Source organism: Gallus gallus, chromosome 11 (genome assembly GCF_016699485.2).
Source record: "Gallus gallus isolate bGalGal1 chromosome 11, bGalGal1.mat.broiler.GRCg7b, whole genome shotgun sequence".
Classification (NCBI taxonomy): Eukaryota; Metazoa; Chordata; class Aves; order Galliformes; family Phasianidae; genus Gallus; species Gallus gallus.
In genome coordinates this window covers 9115638-9131458 of record NC_052542.1, presented here as the reverse complement: position 1 = coordinate 9131458, position 15821 = coordinate 9115638, and the positions used below count along the sequence as shown (strand labels likewise).

General features: G+C 36.4%; 1 long non-coding RNA gene across 3 annotated transcripts in view; it reads left to right on the top strand.

The window, feature by feature from the left end:
- The window catches only part of LOC112533279, a 182280-nt gene that overhangs the window by 13955 nt on the left and 152504 nt on the right, over positions 1-15821 (top strand). For all 3 annotated transcript variants that reach the window (XR_005863058.1, XR_005863057.1, XR_005863056.1), the window contains exons 3-4: positions 5643-5913; positions 14244-14387. This is a non-coding gene — a long non-coding RNA (uncharacterized LOC112533279). The remainder of the gene's footprint in view (positions 1-5642; positions 5914-14243; positions 14388-15821) is intronic.

Sequence of the window (15821 nt, the reverse complement as noted above, 5' to 3'; positions counted from 1 at the left end):
TGTTTTGGAATGTGTTAAATCCTAAATAAATGGATTAATGGGTCAGTGATATTAGCTCTACTTCAAGGGAATTCCGTTTAAGAGGTTATTCATTTTAGTCAAAAATTTCCTACTTTATTTGTAATTCCGGAATCTCTTTAGTTGTGTTCAAAAACAGTGGATAAAGAAAATAAGTTCTGAAAGTGCATTTGCACTGCTCAAACACATTTTCTGTCTTTTAATTTTTTTCCATTTTGAACTTTGTTATATGTTCTCCTCTTTTTTTTTTCTGTTTTGTTTTGTTTGTTTGTTAGTTTTCATCCAGAAAGTGTAGTTGTGATTAGAAGCTAGATTTAAATTGCGTGGATACATGATTAACTTATTAGAGATCACAATTCACAAATTAATCTATCACATGCCTCCCTAATTTTTCACTTTGTGATTACAAATGGGGGCTATACGAAAAACTGTAGATATAGAAGATAAATTGCAAAACTATGTGATAAATGTACTTATCACGCACCTTTTGGCAGCCTTACCTCCTCTCTGCTTGCTCATCCATGTCTCCTGGGACTTATCCTAATGCTCTAAAGCCATGAACAGAGTCAATCAATCACTGTAATTCTAAAAATCAGACTCTCTTGGTTTGGTCTGCTTTTTGCCAAAAGTAGAATTGCTTTGTCCAGTTGCAGGCCGACCAAATTTCTGTGCAGAATGTGGCTCCTGTATAGTTGCCTTCTGACACTGGAAGGTGGTTATTCCTTAAATTCCACGGTATGGAATTTACTTTTGTACTCATCTCTTACAAGCTATTATGCACATTGAATGGCACATCTCTATGTGCACCACTACTATGTGTAGTGAAGCCTATCATTCTTCTAGAGATTACTGAATCATAGTTAAAAATGTAATTTGTGTCCATAATATAATTCACAAAGATTCATCATTAAACAGTGTTCTAACATCTTTTCAGATACACTTTCTAAAATTTCAGCTTTTATAAACAGTAGATATACAAAATGTATCGAAAAAGATTTTTCAAAATGAGTAGTGTATTTTTAATCACTTCTGTGATTAAACAGAACTGTTTTTGTATGTGTTCTGAAATAACTTCTTCAACTGCAACATGAGCTGCTTCTTGAAAATGGAAAAGGTAAGGGAAAAAATCTCACAGAAGTAATTGAAGCTAAATAATTATTTGCTATTTTTTTATTACTGATATTCTAGATGGGAAATATATATTATTAAAAAATTAAAAGTATGCTACAATATATTATTGTAGTATTATATTATTAATATTATATGTGATGTATATGTAATATATATATTTACATGTAGTGTATAATATATTACTAGTATATTAGAGTATATTGTAGAGTATATTCATGTAAGCTATTAGAGCTTTTTTTCCCCCCCATGAAAGAAGAAATGCTAAAGTTCCTGTACAACTGATCAGTTTGTCATTTCATTTACATAATCTTTTCTCTGTATGGGGAGAAATGATTCTTTCATTTCTTTGTATTCTTTGAATAGTGGAACCAGAATAATGAGAATAATGCTTGTTTTGGCACTTCCCCAAAGGGAAATATAGATTTTGATGTTGGTGAAGATGACTTCAGCAAATAGTGCACATAAAAAGCTAGCATTTTGTGTAAGTTCATAAGAAGAAACTACAGAATAGAATAACTTTTATGAAGAAAGTCTATGTCTTATTTGGCGAATAGGTCCCTGTGCTACCATAATAATGCCCAGTCCTACAACTACAAACACTTATTTGTTCAAAGTGAATATTAACATTGTAATTTACTATCTAATTACAATTTTATAGTAATAACTGAAAAAGTGTTCTTAAAAAGCATAGCGTTTGCTGCCTCACACAGTTTTTTAGCAGAGCAGTGTGTGATTTTTGGCAATAATCCCTCATTAACAGATTTCTTAAATCTTGACTTTGATTTCAACAATTTTCTTACTTATACCTTTCCATTAAAAAAATAAGTATTTTTGAAAGCTAGTACTAGCAATCCTGTATTATGATTAAATCATAGCTGATGAATAATTAGTTCTAATGGTTGCAGATTTAAGCCTCGAGAACATTTTGCACAGCAAACCTTGTTCATGTTAGAGGCCTATGCATTTTATTTCTCAAGACATGAATTAAGGAATGTAAGTTAGGTTAAAAGTTATGTGAGGTGTTGAATCGGCAGCTGCAGATTTGACCTTGCTGAGCCAGGTTCTCACTGCTGATAACAGATGCTTTCCTACAGACTTAGACAATGCAGACAGCAGGTCTCTTGTTTTGTTTCCAAAGAACATCATTAGCTCCCCTATCTCTGGAATGTGAGACAATAGACTAAAATGGCAAACCACAAATTAATGAAGAAGCAGCGGATGGTGAACAGAGTTGTGGCTGATGAGATGACCAACCAGAGCCAGACAAGCATCCTCCATCCTAACCCAAGTCAAAGAAAATAATACGACAACCTTCATTGGAAAGACCACTGAGTTATACGCCTGTGTTAAAGAGCTGAGACCTGGGGTGAATTGGGGAGATGTCAATCATTTTGGGGACTCATTGTAATAACCCAGCCTTTTCTTGGACATCTAATGCATATGTAAGCAGCTTACTCTTTAAGTACGTGCCTTTCTTGCCCTCCACTATGCAGGCTAGGTGAGAATATACCCCTGCATCTGGCGTGTGCGCAGTGCTGATTAAGCATACCTGCTTTATAACTACTTTGTGGTTAAAGAGTTTGATTTCCACACATCAGAAATATGCTTGACTAATTTGCAAGGTTCCAAAGGAACGGCTTACCTTTGTAAAAGATTGCTGTTTTTATCAGCTAATCTGAAAGGCTTTTCACTTAAAGCCATGGAAGCAAAATCCATTTGAAAACAAACCAAAACAAGATTAATATTTAGAAATGAGGCATGATTGAAATGTTAACTTGTTTGTGAAAATTACTAGAAGTTGTAATTTTGAAAGAGAAAATTATTCTGAATTAGCTTCAAAAAGAAGCTTTTATTAGTAATGCCAATTATACGTATTTTATAGATTTTATTACATTAGTCTTAGAAAAACAAAATTTTCCAGTGAGTTCAATTTTATTAATTTTCATTATTTGAAGTTTATATAAATTATTGTTGTATAAAATGATACTGACATTACATATAAGAATATTTGATAATTGATGAATATCAGGGTGCACAAATTCTAGAGAACCTCAAAATTATGTGGTGACTGTCGGTAGATACATCTCTATCTTAGAAGTCCACATAAAGTATGCCACATTGTTTGTTCTATTAACGATGTCCTGGACCCATAGGTTTTTTCCACATGTGTGCTGTGTGTGTGACTGCTCACGCATTTCTCTACATTTAACCAGTAATGCTGTGGGGCTGACAGGACATTTTTCTCTGGTAGGCCAAAAAAATCACAGTTTTGCACTTCTTGTTTTGTCACACGAAGCTGAATATACCTCAGCAGCCAATTATTATTTCATATGCAAAACCCAATTATTGTGAGTTCTGCTAACTGTCTCAGATTTTGAGACATAATTCAGCAGTTGCTGCCTGGTACAGCCTAAAGTTTTTTTCCCCGGCATTTGTGGATGGAGATGGTATAAAAATCCATTTTTTGTGTGCTTCTTAGAGAATGTTCACTGTTTCATTTTATCAATAACATTTAAGTTAAAGTTGAAGTTTGAGTCTAATGCTGAATTCATTCTGGCTCCTAGAGATGTGTCCCCAAGAACTGGTTGGATTCTGGGCATCTTGGGCATTTCTTCTGTTATATTAGCTTCAGTGTGGTATAAGTGATGCAGCTCCAAACAACCAAAAGCAGACCTTAGGCTGGAATGATGCTTCGGTGGATGGCAATGTTACCTGAAGAAACAGCTTTCCTCTGGATTGTTTTATAATAGAGAGACTGGTTCTAGTGGTGGAATGTTTTGTTGTTGTTGTTTCTAAATTTCCCTTCATGTTATATACTTTGTGTACTGGTATCCAATTAAAATAATATGTGCAATAATTAATTTTTTCCTCAACTTCCCAGAAGCTTGGACAACCATAGATTTCGTGATCTTGAAAGAAAGCATTATGAAAATCTACTTTCCCCATGGTGATTGTTACTTGCATACCGCTAGTGCTTTCTATTAGCAGACAGTGCTGGGCTGGGGAACTGAACTGTGTTTTCCTAGTAGTTTTACTCAGTGATTTCAGCAAGTCAGATTGACCTCTGTGCTTTAATGTCCTCATTTTTTTTTTGTGTTGTGCATTTTACTGGTTTGCTATGTGAGAAAACGTTGAGACAAAACTTATTCAAAGACTCTTTATTGGCTTTGGAGTATGTTATATCAATGTAGTAGAGTTGTACATTTTGTACATACTACCTTGAATAGGGTGAGAAAAATCATACGCAGCGTGATGCATGGAGAAGTGAGGCTAAACAGTGATACTGTGTAGATATCATCTTTATTAATACCTGACATAGTTTGTGAAGATGATATTGATCTATTCTTAACCTATAAGTCAGTTTGGTAGTGTCTTTGATTTCAGTCAGATGTCGAAGACTTGTATTCTAACATATTCACTGCTACTTGGCAATATCTGCTGTTTTATTGAAATACCATTCAGCAGAAAGAAACTGAACTAAAATGAATGTGAATTTACAGATAACTTAGCCTAGATAAGTGTTCTTTCAAGCCAACTAAGGATGTGTAGGATAAGCATCTTGAAATTATACATGGAACAGACTGCGTTTGTTGAAATGTTCTGAGGCTGAGCAAAGGTGGTATCTGTGCAGCTGATAGATGTAAGCTGGTGGCGTTGTCACTGGAGATGGTTACAGGTTGTCCTGGGGTACTCAAGCAGCTTCCAGATATTCAGGAGGGTTTTCAAGGGCAGCAGACCTTCTTCAATATAAAGAGAATATGATTCATTAACAAGAACAAAACCAAATGGAGCTTCTGTGCCACATGTGGGAGTGGGGCTTTGTGTCTTGGGCAATGCACTATTCAAAAATTAGTAAGGAATCAGGGGGAAGGCCTCCTGGGAAAGCTAATGTATGAGAGTCTGCTGATAATCCTGCTATTTTAGGGGATAAAAAATTTAGTTGCAGGGAAAAGTTGTAGTATTTCTCATTCCTCAGAGGGACTTTGTTCCTATGAAAATAAAGCTAAGACAGCTGCAGTCATTAGAGAGACATCATCATTTTGCTTGTAAGGTCATCTCTTCTGTCGAAAGTATTTTGTCACAGGACAGAGATGGCTACTTTCACTGCCAAAAAGCCACTTTAAAAGATTGACAAGAGAGATTAAAGAGGGTACAGAAACTTGGAAGAAGTTCTTTTAACCTTTTAATATGGTGCCATTTTGGCAGCAGTGAGTCTGTGGTAGGATTAGTTAGGGACCAAGCATCTCTGGAATTTTGTTCCTCTTTTTCTTTTTTTGTTTCTTTCCATTTAAGGCATCAATTAACAGCAATTTCACCAGGGCAGTAAAGCAAGAGAGTAAACAGTAAATAAGCAGCAAGCAAAATTAAAAACAGTAATGAGCCTTATGAATACGGGGGTGTTACAAGGCTTGAAATGCATTTATTTTGGAGCTTTGCATGTTCTGGGAAAACATAATGACTTTGTGAATGTATTGTCTCATTTTACATTGCAGAGATTCCATTTATTGGCCCTGGAGACTGACAAGGAACCAACACCTGTGCCCAAATGTTTTCTGAACCTTGGCAGCAACAGGCATGTTCATTATGCAGCAGTTGTAGTTCCAAGTGTGCTCAAGGCACGGGAGAGCAGCAGCCTTCTCCCTTGCAAGGAAAAACAGGTTAAGTAGCAAAACAGCCGGTGCAGTGGAATCCCTAACACGTCCCATCTTCAAGAAAACTGGTGCTTCTGTGACTGTGCGTCACAAGTGCAAGCTGCAATTTATGGTAAGTTTGTTCTGACAGCTAAATGCTGGGCACTGGAGATCTCATTAGAATTGGGAAACCTCAAGGTGCTTCATTTCTCTGTGTCAGTTAACGCAATTAATAAATTGATGCTTACAGCACCTCTTAACATGGATCTCAGCTACAGAGAGCATTTGCACTTTAGGATGTAAACACATATATATGGGTTTTTTGGTCCTTCAGTTTAATGTAGAAAGGCAAAAAAGTAAAGTTATGTGTTTGGTGATAAATGAGGTTTATTATTACTATGAATCATGTAAAAAATAGTTCAATGAGAACTTATGTAAGATTAAACAGTTATATGTTATCTGAGCATTGGCAATGGTGAGGTTAGTGTCCTACCTGTCACTAAGTTCAAGGTTGATTACTTCAGCAAAATGTCAGACTTCCCTTAAAATAGCATTTTATGTAAGTGAAAATCCTGATCTGTAACGTCACTTCCATAGTTTGTGTGGCCATATCTACGATAAGGATAGAATTTCATTAAAGTAGGCCTGAAGTAAACGCAGATGGATTTTATTTTTAAATAGGACTGTCTATATAGACTATAAGAGGAAAGTTTTGTGAATATGGTATTTCAGGAGCACTAGGAAGCAATTAGGATCATCCATTTAGTGAATTTTGGTGGTCAGAAAGGTATTAGCTAGGATCAGGCTTTCTCATTCATCATACCCCTTTAGTTACGGATAAACAAGGTGATACGGTGTCTTGCTAATTCTCAGATATCATTATATAATATAATTGTGTTCCTGGGAGGCTGTTGAAGGCCATTTCCAATTACTATTGTATATAGGAAACATTGGTTTTAAAATAGTGAGGTTAAGTGTGACAGCAAACAAAATGCAGTAGGGTCATTTGTGTTTGTGCTGTGCTGAGACCATGTTTTTTTTTTTCTGTGTGTGTATGTGTGTGTGCTGCAGGAGAGAGCAATTTGGTGTACTGAAAACTTGAACTGCTCATGACAGTAAGAAAGGTATTTGGCTTTTTAAGATAGAATTTTTGATGTCAAGATCAGTGGGTTCGTGCTACTAGCCAGATGGGTTTGGAGGTGTGCCAAGAAACTAAGAGCAGTTGATAAACCCCAGAAAAGCAGTAACTCAAAAGCTAGAAAGCTTTTGCAAATTTTAAGAAGCTAGGGTTCTTAAACAGGGATGATTGTATAATTCTGAAAGAGAGCTTGATTACTTCACAAAGAGAGTGACGTGCCAGCATGCTAGTGGTCAAACCCTAAGAGTTTTGCGCTTTGCTTCTAATGAGCGCCCTAGAAATTTGGATGTTTATATGAACATTCTCTCTCTTTAAGATGATTAGTTTAAGATCCTAAATGCTGTTTTTATATGTGTGTATGTGTATCCTTTAATCTAGATTCTATTGGTCAGATTATTCACATGGATGAGGTTTTGCAGGCTTGGTCCCAACTCCCAGCTCTAATGCAGTGGATTATATTGACACATTCGCTAAGTCATTGGTCAAAATGAATTCAGCTGTATTATGGATGGAGTTAAACGATCAGCTGTTGTTCTTCACCAAACAGCCAAAGGACAAATCTAAGATTCTGTATTCCACTGTTTTGAACTTCACTGACAAGCGTTATCTTTCTGATGCTGAGTTGTTCTCAAGTTGTTGGATTCCCATGTGCTGTTAAACTGCAAGCTTTGGCAGCACAAAAATTCTCTCTGAACCTTTGGGGAAAGAAGAATAAGAAACTTTCTGTAGGCTTTATATGCATCTTGAATATACGTTCTTGAACTCTTTTCCTTACTGTTTTCTAATACTCTTTTATATCTTTTCTTCTGCTTGTATAGCCTGTAAGAAAATAACAGATGCATTGCTTATCACATGTCTAACCTTTCCTCTCCTCTTTCTTTTCCCTAAGTTAGTGTGAATTCCTGCTTGGCATTATAGGTGTGCTTGATTCATTTCAAGAATATCGGTACTCCCACTGATAACCAGAGGACTATTAGTATGCAATTAGTATGCACATACCCAAGTACCTAACTGAGTTGTAGCTTATGCATTCTGAAATATGGACATTCTTGCAAAATCCATTGATTTTTAACCCACATCAGTTGAACTGTTCCCATTTTCGGTAATGAGATTTTGAACAGACTTCATATGAAAACAGGTTTAAGTTACTTTGTACAAAAGCTGACCCTGGAAAGTGCCTGAAAAAATGGTTGCACATTCTGAAATTAATGTTAATAAATAGCAGGTCTGACCTGTAAACTATGGCAAATGCCACAGTAGTCATCACAGCTGGCATGTGAATGGCTTTCCATGACTGTGTGCTTCTGATTTACCACTTGTTTGCTGGCACTGAAATCAGTTAAACAGATATGTGCTTTAGTACTGCATAGAGAGAACTTCATTAACGTCTTGAAGTTGCAAAGGTAGTAACTTCCAAGTTAGGAAATATTAGAATTAAGTTCCTAACCTTAATTCATGTCCCTTGTCTGTGCTTACCGTGATACGATGCTGACTACATGATCAGAACACTGTATGTTTCTGGGGGAACAAGCCTGATTTGGCACATAAAATTAAATATTGTTAAATGAGCAGTTAGCCATTATTTTCTTCTTCCTTGGTTAAGGTGTAATCTCAATCTGTGTTTACTGTATACTGCTTGTATTGTGCTTTGAATACAGTGATTGTTAGGGAACTTCTTCTGTGACTGAAACTTTCAGAAAATAGTGATTTTCTGGAAGCAAACACTCAGGAGTGAAAATTGTATCCCTATCTGCTATAGCTGTTTAAAGGGCAAATGAAAACTGTGTGTTATAATTAGGCGTATAAGCAGCTTCCTTTCTGATAAAGGCAATTCAGGATTCAAGTGTGGTCTAAATCAATAAGAGATTTGTATTAGTACGAAAGGGAAAATATTTTCTAATCATAGAAGCTGAAGTTGTGTTGTGCTAAACTTCCTGAAAATAAATGTTTTTAGTGTGTATGACTTTGTCTGCACTCGTGGGTATGCGGGTACCTACCTGGTGAGGCAGGAGGGGAAGTTTGCTCCCCTGAAATATAAGATTATTAATAAAATCAACTCAGTATTTGAAATAAATATTTAGATATAGTTATAAATATATGGAACCAGAAATAATGTTACTTGTGAAGGCTTCATGCAATTGTGTCAAGGATTTTGACTTACTGTCCTACCTGCTAATTGGGAAGATTTTGTACAATAATATTTAAGAAGAAATCTGGAATAGCATGCTTCTTGATATTATGTTTGTAAGAGATTAATTAAATTCATCATATTGTTACAGAATTTAGCTAGCAATTTTCAAAACACTAAATGAAGTGGAAAGACTTTGAAAACAGTATTTTAGAAATTACATACTTAAGTATTTTTTTCCAGAATGGTATTTCTTACTGTATTTATATTATAAGCAATGTAAAATTAATTCAATTAGGTCACGTGTTATTGATTGCTGTTCATCCTCTGCAACTGCTTATAGCACATACCTTTTTCATGCTTCAACTCTGTCTATGTTTCTTCTTGGGTTCAGCATCAGTAGTATTGATGCTTCTGATAGCATTCCTGTAATGCAACTCAGTAGAACTTCATCTGTTTTAAATAGATCAAAACTACTAAGTATCAAAGAAAAGGTATAATTTTCTATCATCAGAATTTGAGTGTAGAATCTGGTTTAAAATCTTATTCCATGGTGACGAATCTGAACCTGTTGCTGAAGTTGTTGTTAGATTTACAAGGAGGGGATTGCATGGCAGAAACTCTGAGAAACTGTGTAGGTGACTGGGAGGGTAGGGGAGGTGCTGGAAACGTCCTCACTGAATAAATGTAAGATTTCATGTGTCATAAACAGAGCTGATATTGGGCTATCCTGGGAGGGAGAATTAAACAAACAAACAAACAAAAAAAAGTGTAAACCTCACCCTGTGAGTGGTATAGATAAAAAAGCATTATAATGAAAAAAGAGTCAAAATCAGGAGAGGTGCTGCAGCCAAAAGCCATTTTAATTGTGTGGCTTTATCTTTGTGCCTTTTAAAAACAAAGTGTGCTTCTCTCTTGTCCTCTGTCTAGATCTCGGAGGCATTTCTTCATAGTAGCTCTGTATTTAGGCAGCTACCTCATCATTATTCATCTAAGTCATCAAAATTTTAAAAAGGACTAAAAACCCTGATGTGATATAAATAAAATATGGGAAAGAGAGCAGTGACAGAACAAGAGTTATGTATATTTGAGGGAATACCCACTAGAAAGCCTTCACATGATATGTGCAATATTTTCCTCTTGTTTACGTGTTATGAGCAGAGAATAAAATGGGATATGATCAATAGTTAGAGCTGAAATCTTGTAGCTGTTCTGTGATGGTATCCATGCTCCATCTTCACTCCAAACTCACACACTTTGTATTTCCTCCATTGTAATTGCCTCTGTTCTGTGGCTTTCCATAGTTGTAAATTAACTCTGTCATAATTACTCTCTCCCACCCTCAGATATTCACATCCTTACTGTAAATTGTAATTCTGTTACTTCCAGGATTGATATTGTGGTGCACCCACTAAGCACAATATCTGGAGACACACATACGTCTTCTTGGAATAGTTTTCTTGTACACTCCCCCACTTTTATTGGTATAGCTGATTTCTCTTGGCTCTGAGCCCAGTTTGGTTTAATTTTTGTTTATTCTGTACAGACTCTGCTTTGAGATGGGCACCGTATAAATTAATAAATAAATTCAATATATGCTTGCTTTTAGTGGGTTGCTTGGCACATCTGTTTTTCAGAGGTTTCTAAATCTTCATGATCTGCATAAGATATCTCCAGCTACATAGGATTAGGGAGAGTATCATATTTTTAACATGTACAGGGTTTCCCATTAAAAAGTCATCATTTACTAACAGTTACAGTGCTCTGGCATACTGGATACTGCAGTATGTCTCAATAGTTGGAATGCAGAATAATGGTTGTATTTAAGGCGCTATGGGTATATTAACTGTGGTAAATACTTGTCTTTTTAATGCTGAAAGCTCTTGTTTTGTACTTGGGATGTTTTACTTTTTTTTTTTTTTTTAATCTCTGTATATAAATGTATATGTTGCATCCTATTGAAAAGACAGGCATTGCTTCAGTGTTGAAGAAGCGTTTAGAGGCACAACTGCACGGAACAGTGTTCAGTGTAAGAGTTGTTGCCAGTTGCACAGCTTTGGCCTAACCAAAAGTAAGGTCTTAATGGAAAAAGCAGGGGCATTTCCCGTTTAAAAAAAAGACAAAAAAACAAACCTGACGTTTTTTATGATTATTTATGTCATGGTAGCAATGAGTCATTTTGAAAAGTATTCAGCTGATATTATGGCACCCAGTTAATTCATATATAGCTCAGAAATGAGGAGAGACTGCCTCTGCACCAGCCTGCAGCTAGAGAATGAAAGAGCTTGATTCTATGGGAGAGAAAGGAGATCAGGACATGTACAGTAGATGTCTTATGTGTGTTGTGTGTGAAGTTACGTGATAAGGAGACATTTCTGTGGAAAGGGCAAAGAAGCAGCTTTGCTGAGGTTTGAGTCTCACAGATTCAACTTCCCATCATGAAGTCTCTTTTGTAAGATGTACTGCTCACAGAGCACAATGTTTTTACTATTATCTAAACCAAATGAATAAGTTCTGCTTATGATTTGTGGGTCATAATTTCAGTGTAGTAGTTGAAGAGAAGATGCAAAGAAAAGGAGGCAAGCAGGGTGGAGGATGATGCATTAGCCAATGTGTACAAAATGAACAGTTGGGACCTCCAGAGCCAGAGCGCCCTATGCAAGCTGCCACACTAGTGTGCTGCCATGGATTTCAGCGCTGTGATATATCTGGAACTGCCAGACAGCAAAAGGCACAGTTTTCTAGAGAGGAAAGGGACATCCCACCTGAGGCTGAATGCTGCAGTGCCTCACTCTGTTGTGTAACTCACAGCTTAGGTGCTTTATACAATGAATAGAGGCAATGCTTGTAGGTAAGAACAGGGTGTATAGGAGCTATTTATGGAGACATAAACTAGTCTACGAAGGTTTCTACTTGGCCATGGTCTTGGGTTTCCTTTGGTGGTCATAGTTTTTTTTTTTTTTTTTTTTTTTTTTTCTTTTAATCCAGTGGCTTGATGCTTAATTCATTCTCCCAAAATGAGAGAGGATTGAGATCAATGCCATTGGTGCCACTAACTCTATGAAGAATGAGTACTTCTAGGCATATCCAAAAGTAAACCTTCAGAAAGTTGTTAAAAAATGGTGAAGAGTCTAGAGGGGGAGATGTCTGAAATGTGTCTGAAATCCCTTGGTTTGTTCAGCCCAAAGAAGAGGAGACTGAAGGGAGGCCTTATTGTGGCTTATGGCTTCTTCACAAGGGAGTATGGAGGGGCAACACTGTCCTCCTCTCTCTGGTGATCAGTGATAGAACCCAAGAGAATGGCGTGGAATTGTGACAGAGGTTCAGGCTGGATAAAACAAAAAGGCTCTTCACTGAGAACATGGCTGGGCACTGGAACAGACTCTCCAGGGTAGTGTTTACAGCTCAGAGTTTGCTGGAGTTCAAGAAGTGTCTGGAAAATGCTCTTAGTGATATGGTCTAATTTTTGGGTTGTCCTGTGTGGAGCCAGGAGTTGGACTCAGTTATCCTTATGGGTCCCTTCCAACTTAGGATTTTCTATGAGTCACGCAACTCTTTGAGTGGCAGTGTCTCTCATTTCTTTCCTGAGCACATTCACGCTTAGTTTCCAAGAAAGCAGGAAGGACGTGCAGGCAAATTGCCAACCAGATGGTGCAATTGAATATGAAGAATGCATTCAGAAGAGCAATAAGGCAGAATTGAAAAATCCTATTATTTGCTTTCTTGATGCAGTACAGGCCAAAACTCACATGGAAATAATAAATACTATTATTAATGCATATATATAAATATAAATGGTATCCTGCCTTCTGTGACTTAGTTTCAGAAAGTGTCTCACCTTTAAGTTCTCCCATGGTATCGCCCTAAACCAAAGCACTTTCTCTGTGTGTTCCAGTTCTCTTTGTTTCTTCACAGATTTTTCAAAACTACTATATTGCTGCCTCAGTATGTTTCTTCTGAGATATTGAATAACTGAATGGAGAAGAGGATTAGACTCACTTTGAGGACTTCTGAAATCGCTCCTCTTGTTATGTAGCATGAAGTAGACAAAATAATATTTGCTACCTGTATTTCTACCTAATCAGTAGATGGAGAACTTTTCAGTGGCATTACTTGCAGCTCAAGGAATTGTATTATTTTTCATATGTTATTTCCAAATTATTACTCAAACTGCATATCTGCATGGCATAGCGTTAAGTGTGTAGAGAGTGTGTACGTACAGGAATGCACATAGAATCATAGAATCGCTCAGATTGGAAAAGACCTTATAGATCATCGGGTCCAACCACAACCTAACCATACTACCCTAACTAACAACTCTCCACTAAATCATGTCCCTGAGCACTGCATCCAGACAGTTTTTAAACACATCCAGGGGTGGTGACTTAACCACCTCCCTGGAGAGCCTATTCCACCCTTCCCGTTCTGACTTCCTTTTTCAGAAAATATGTGTAGATACACACAAATTTTCTAGCAGGAGTAGTTTGTAGTTATATAATGTTTTTTGTTTTTCATTGTCAGTGGAATAGTTTTGGTTGTGTGATTGCATGTTAGAATCACATACCTCAGTACATAATCAAAACTTGACAAATCTAGTCATAATTGAACTGATGAAGCCATATCCGGGCAAAACTTAGGAGACCGCCATCTGTTGAAGACTGTCAATCTTTTTGTTTTGTATTTTATGCCTAAAATATATAAAGATATAATGGATCTGAAATATAAATTGTTTACTTTTATTCTTCTGAATAGCTTCACAATGGTATTTAGATACAGAATACTACAGTGATATCTTCAGGAGTCTTTGAAAGACCTACCCAGTCTTAACTGATCTTTGTGTTGCAATTGGATACAAATGGACTACAAATGAATCTGGAAAAAAAGAGCAGAAGCAAGTAATTCACTGAATAAATTATTTACTATGAATTCTTAGAGGACTTAAAGGATTTTGCTTTTCATGATTTCATAGTTAGGATTATGGAAAGTCATGCTGCATTTTTTTTCTTATTTATTTATATATTTATTTGTTAAATGTTTGAAACTGAGCAGATTCCAATTCCATTGACTTGAATGTGTCAGCTAGTGCCCAACAGTAGTCAGAAAATTCAGGAAATGGAGTTAGAAAATATTTGTGTATGTAGCCCTTGTTTACTCTTCATCTTCCCTGTGGTGAGTGATTCTGATGCTACTGTTTCAGAGGAGATAAAGGAAGAGAAACAAAGGTAATAAGGCTTATGGAACAGCTTCCATGTGATAGAAGAAATATAGTCTTCAGACTGGGAAAGAATCAACTAAACATAGTATTATAAAGATCTACAGGACTGGGAATGCCATGAAAAAGGTAAGTGGAAAATGGCTGGATGGTCCTTATATGTAAGAAATGAGTATCAAGTGAAACTAATTGGACAGTTCATAACAAATGAAATGATGTTTTTTTCACTCTGATTGCTAAGTAGGTTATGGAACTCCATTTCAGAAGCTACTAAGGATGCCAAAATTTGACATAGGTTCAAAAAAAAAAACAAAAACCCAAATGAGTTCATGAAAAGAGAATCCATCCAAAACTATTAAATAACAACATGCCATCTCTGGATAAGAAAATCTTTGAGCCATAAATGAGTGGGCAAATATTATTAAAGGAAGTAGCATTTATATACTTTCTTACCATGGAATGTGACCCAGTGCAGCCACTCTTCTTTTGAGCTCAGCGTAGCTATCACAGTACTTAAAATTAAGCATGTGCTCAAGTTCTTTGTTGGATCACTGCCTTTGTTCATAACAAATCTGTTTAGCCTTTGATTTCACTTTGATTTTAAGTTCAGGGTCATAGGAAATAAATCACTTCTAAGGAAAGGCAACAAAAAAAACCCCACAGCTTTTCTTTTCCTTTTTCTGGTGGTCAGTACTCTGCCTTCGGAGTCAATACAAGTTCACCAGCATGGTGTTAATGGATAGCATTGCTGGAGCTGTCAGCTTTCAGCTGGATAAGACATAACACTGGGATTTTGACCATTTGTCATCACTAAAGTTATCGTGTACTTTTTATAGGATGGTGGAAATTAGCCCTGGTGTCCTGGTGTAATTCCAATTTGTATGTACCCTTCAGTTTGACTTGCATAGGTCCTTTTTCACATTTTTTTCCCAATGTTACATACAACAGGCTATACTTCTAGCTACTGACTACACTTTACCAAATTACTGCACTATGAAAGGCTTCTTGCAGTAAAAAATTAAGCAGATTATTTCATCTCTTAATGCATCAAATACAGTAATCTGTTCAACATTTCTTGAACATAACATGCAAAGTATATGTGAACAGTTCCATATTTTGTGAAAAGTTGGTCATAAATTGCACTATGGAACAGTCAGTATATCAGTGAATTTAGATGAAACCAGCAGAGCTCTGTGCAAGTCTGTGGAGAATCTGGTGTATTATTGAGTAGCTAGATGAGCTGGTCCTTGCAATTTTGCACTGAGATCTCAGTCACTCGTAATCTTTGGAATGCACTACAAACCTTGCTTTAAGTAAAAAACATCACTTCAACTGCTATTCTACACTTAGGTTGTTTTTTTTCCCCACCCCTTCCTTTGCATCAAAAGGCTTTGTATGCATCGTCAATGTAAGGCAAGAGGGAGAATCATCTGTCTTTGGGGGAATGATTGTCCACATTCTCAGTGAAAGGTCAATGAGTAGTGGGTATTAATTAATCCAGCTGGGCACACAGCATCCCAGGTTTAACAGTTTCCAAGCTTTTTATAATGATGATAGATTTTA